Source organism: Polypterus senegalus, unplaced genomic scaffold (assembly GCF_016835505.1).
Source record: "Polypterus senegalus isolate Bchr_013 unplaced genomic scaffold, ASM1683550v1 scaffold_2090, whole genome shotgun sequence".
Lineage (NCBI taxonomy): Eukaryota > Metazoa > Chordata > Cladistia > Polypteriformes > Polypteridae > Polypterus > Polypterus senegalus.
Window position 1 is genome coordinate 1 of NW_024383438.1, and position 4,965 is coordinate 4,965.

The window sequence follows — 4,965 nt, forward strand, 5'->3', positions numbered from 1 at the left end:
CAAAGTGGCAGTTAAGGCTTAATACCTGAATTTGCTAAAGTTTAAACTACGTAGCGGCAGGATTGAACCTCGTGGGAAACCCCAATGGATTTCAAGTCCATGCCTTAACCACTCGAGCCACGACTACTGCGGTAGGGCCTGCAATGCCCCTGAATTCCTTCAATCGTCGAATCGCCCTTTCTTCTGTTTGTCAATATGTGCTCTGAAGACATTTGGACTGGAGCAGGAGCGGTAATATTACGGTCTATTTCTGAACATCCTTAAGGAGGCAGAGGATTTCAAAAGACTCGATTATCTGTGAGAGTAGAACGGTTGTATAGCATGTTTTAAAAGCCCATAGCACATGGTTAGCTTCACAGCCAGACCCCGAGAAAGAATTCAAAGTTAACTATATCAGCCAAGCAACTGAGAAGAAGCAACAGAAAGAACAAAAGCACTGCGTTTTAATCATGAAAGAGAGAGTTACTCCCCAGTTTCTATTGTCATAAATAACAGGAAGCTGTCTCTGTTATCGTGGTAAAATGCTTAAGCATGTCTCAGCTTGCTGCGTTGAGGCTGCTTATAATTTATTTTGTTATGTTTAAAAGTGCAAACACTCTAAAATGGATTGTCGCATTAACTTTAATGTCTGTAAAATTTGTCGTTAAAGTTCCAAAGGAATCCGTCTTAATTGTCAGTTCTTTGATTCCTAAAGCCTTATCTTTCCTTTTACTTTCATAGTTTTTTTTTTTCTTTACACAAGATCTCTGGCGATTAGCGAGTGATTGGCGTTTTCTCATTCAACAGTCAGTCAATACGAGGCAGTCTTTCAGGCAGGATAAATGCTGTTTTCAACCCGTTCTGCCACGGCGGACACAAAAATAGAATTAACTCTTCAAAGCCTTGTCCAACTTTGTAAAACGACTGAATATTTTTTGTTTTTCTAATCGCTGAAAAGTCTTCTTTCATTGCTACTAACAGCAGAACCGTGCTTATCCAATATTCCAAAGTTAAGAAAGTTAAGGAATATATCCGTGTGCCATAACGGGTTCATAATTCTGAGACAATTGAAGGGAATCATTGCCTACATAATGCTAACAATGCCTAATCTGACTGCTAAATTTGGACTTTGAAGACATTCTTAACAGAGCGAAACACAAGCGTAGTCGGCAGGATTGAACCTGCGGGGAGACCCAATGGATTTCTAGTCCATCGCCTTAACCACTCGCATACGACTACAGGACTCAGCTGCCAGCGATATAGCTTTAGAGCGGTAAATTTCTTTTTTTTATTTGTTTTTTTTTTTAATTTTCTCTTTCTTTCACTTGTGAAAATTACTGTTAATTATTGAGTCTATGGAAGGAAACTACAGTGGTCCCATCATGCTTTCATTTGTTACTTATTTCTTGATTTAAGTTTTCTTTTTGGCTGAATTCTATGTTGAGACACAAAATTTCACCCGAGAACAAAGGGAGAGAAGTAAGAAACACAGCTGATCTGGATATTAAGGAAAACAACGGCGGCGGCGTGTAGTGTTGCAAGTCAGCCGATTGTTTGTCAGCTCTTCTTTACTTCTCCTCTTCTTTAGCCTTTGCTGCCTCCGAAGAAGGCTGGCGTGCATGATTTACTGATCCCGTTCTTATTAGATTCGTTTCACATCACATGTGAATTCTGTCATTTTCACCCAGAATCATTAGTAAATTTAAGCCTTCAGACCCTGGCAGTACCTTTCACCCGTAGCACTGCAACGAAAATAAATGAGGTTTGTGTTAAAATGGCCTTACAGTCTTCCTCTCCAAATTCAGACCAACAAGTGATTTTGAGGCTTAATCTTTGAACACGACTGTTTTTTAAATCATTAGTATCAATATCAGTATAGTTATGTTGGTCACTGCTTTGGGGGTTTGCAGCGTATGGCGTTTGAGCGGCAGCTGATCATTTTCTAGACTGCACTCAAATGCTTTGCTGCAGTCTGTGCCGAAAGGACACTTAACTTTGCACAAGCGTTCAGTATTAGTGTTGTGAACAGAAACTGGTAAGCTGTCAGCGGAATGTGTTCTTATGCCTCCCATTGATTGCAGCATCTACCAGTTTTTGTTAATTGAGCCGTGAGCTACTGAGAAGATTTGCAAATTGTATTGGGCGAGTGGCAAGTTAAGGCTTAATACCTTGAATTTGCTAAAGTTTAAACTACGTAGCGGCAGGATTCGAACCTGCTGGAAACCCCAATGGATTTCAAGTCCATCGCCTTAACCACTCGACCCACGACTACTGACGGTAGGGCCTGCAATGCGCCTGAATTCCTTCAATCGTCGAATCGCCCTTTCTTCTGTTTGTCAATATGTGCTCTGAAGACATTTGGACTGGAGCAGGAGCGGTAATATTACGGTCTATTTCTGAACATCCTTAAGGAGGCAGAGGATTTCAAGCGACTCGATTATCTGTGAGAGTAGAACAGTTAACAGCATGTCTTGGTTGCAAAGTCCACATGTGTTAGCTACACAGCCAGACCCGAGAAAGAATTCAAAGTTAACTATATCAGCCAAGCAACTGAGAAGAAGCAACAGAAAGAACAAAACGTGCTCGTTTTAATCATGAAAGAGCGAGAGTTACTCCCCAGTTTCTATTGTCATAAATAACAGGAAGCTGTCTCTGTTATCGTGGCGAAAATGCTTAAGCATGTCTCAGCTTGCTGCGTTGAGGCTGCTTATAATTTATTTTGTTATGTTTAAAAGTGCAAACACTCTAAAATGGATTGTCGCATTAACTTTAATGTCTGTAAAATTTGTCGTTAAAGTTCCAAAGGAATCCGTCTTAATTGTCAGTTCTTTGATTCCTAAAGCCTTATCTTTCCTTTTACTTTCACGTAGTTTTTGTTTTTTTCTTTTACACAAGATCTCTGGCGATTAGCGAGTGATTGGCGTTTTCTCATTCAACAGTCAGTCAATACGAGGCAGTCTTTCAGGCAGGATAAATGCTGTTTTTCAACCCGTTCTGCCACCGGCGGACACAAAAATAGAATTAACTCTTCAAAGCCTTGTCCAACTTTGTAAAACGACTGAATATTTTTTGTTTTTTCTAATCGCTGAAAAGTCCTTTCATTGCTACTAACAGCAGACACGTGCTTATCCAATATTCCAAAGTTAAGAAAGTTAAGGAATATATCCGTGTGCCATAACGGGTTCATAATTCTGAGACAATTGAAGGGAATCATTGCCTACATAATGCTAACAATGCCTAATCTGACTGCTAAATTTGGACTTTGAAGACATTCTTAACAGAGCGAAACACAAGCGTAGTCGGCAGGATTCGAACCTGCGCGGGGAGACCCCAATGGATTTCTAGTCCATCGCCTTAACCACTCGCCACGACTACAGGACTCAGCTGCCAGCGATATAGCTTTAGGCGGTAAATTTCTTTTTTATTTGTTTTTTTTTTAATTTTCTCTTTCTTTCACTTGTGAAAATTACTGTTAATTATTGAGTCTATGGAAGGAAACTACAGTGGTCCCATCATGCTTTCATTTGTTACTTATTTCTTGATTTAAGTTTTCTTTTTGGCTGAATTCTATGTTGAGACACAAAATTTCACCCGAGAACAAAGGGAGAGAAGTAAGAAACACAGCTGATACGGATATTAAGGAAAACAACGACGGCGGCGTGTAGTGTTGCAAGTGCGGAGCCGATTGTTTGTCAGCTCTTCTTTACTTCTCCTCTTCTTTAGCCTTTGCTGCCTCGAAGAAGGCTGGCGTGCATGATTTACTGATCCCGTTCTTATTAGATTCGTTTCACATCACATGTGAATTCTGTCATTTTTCACCCAGAATCATTAGTAAATTTAAGCCTTCAGACCCTGGCAGTACCTTTCACCCGTAGCACTGCAACTAAAAGAAATAAATGAGGTTTGTGTTAAAATGGCCTTACAGTCTTCCTCTCCAAATTCAGACCAACAAGTGATTTTGAGGCTTAATCTTTGAACACGACTGTTTTTTAAATCATTAGTATCAATATCAGTATAGTTATGTTGGTCACTGCTTTGGGGGTTTGCAGCATTATGGCGTTTGAGCGGCAGCTGATCATTTTCTAGACTGCACTCAAATGCTTTGCTGCAGTCTGTGCGAAAGGACACTTAACTTTGCACAAGCGTTCAGTATTCGTGTTGTGAACAGAAACTGGTAAGCTGTCAGCGGAATGTGTTCTTATGCCTCCCATTGATTGCAGCATCTACCAGTTTTTGTTAATTGAGCCGTGAGCTACTGAGAAGATTTGCAAATTGTATTGGAAGTGGCAAGTTAAGGCTTAATACCTTGAATTTGCTAAAGTTTAAACTACGTAGCGGCAGGATTCGAACCTGCGCGGGGAAACCCCAATGGATTTCAAGTCCATCGCCTTAACCACTCGGCCACGACTACTGACGGTAGGGCCCTGCAATCGCGCCTGAATTCCTTCAATCGTCGAATCGCCCTTTCTTCTGTTTGTCAATATGTGCTCTGAAGACATTTGGACTGGAGCAGGAGGCGGTAATATTACGGTCTATTTCTGAACATCCTTAAGGAGGCAGAGGATTTCAAGCGACACGATTATCTGTGAGAGTAGAACAGTTAACAGCATGTCTTGGTTGCAAAGTCCACATGTGTTAGCTACACAGCCAGACCCCGAGAAAGAATTCAAAGTTAACTATATCAGCCAAGCAACTGAGAAGAAGCAACAGAAAGAACAAAACGTGCTCGTTTAATCATGAAAGAGCGAGAGTTACTCCCCAGTTTCTATTGTCATAAATAACAGGAAGCTGTCTCTGTTATCGTGGTAAAAATGCTTAAGCATGTCTCAGCTTGCTGCGTTGAGGCTGCTTATAATTTATTTTGTTATGTTTAAAAGTCAAACACTCAATAAATTATCAGCTCTTACTATAGCTTTTAAACATAGATACGTAATAAATTACGTTTTAAATGCCTCAATCTTGCGCAATCTGATCATTATTTAGCGA

At 40.3% G+C, this 4,965-nt stretch overlaps 2 non-coding genes across 2 annotated transcripts; both read right to left on the reverse strand.

Annotated features, from left to right (window-relative positions):
- Positions 1-3,273: 3,273 nt before the first annotated feature.
- trnas-aga lies at positions 3,274-3,354 on the reverse strand. The gene has a single exon. It is a non-coding gene; the product is annotated as a tRNA-Ser (tRNA).
- Positions 3,355-4,309: 955 nt separating this feature from the next.
- On the reverse strand, positions 4,310-4,390 carry trnas-uga. The gene has a single exon. It is a non-coding gene; the product is annotated as a tRNA-Ser (tRNA).
- Between the last annotated feature and the right edge of the window lie 575 nt (positions 4,391-4,965).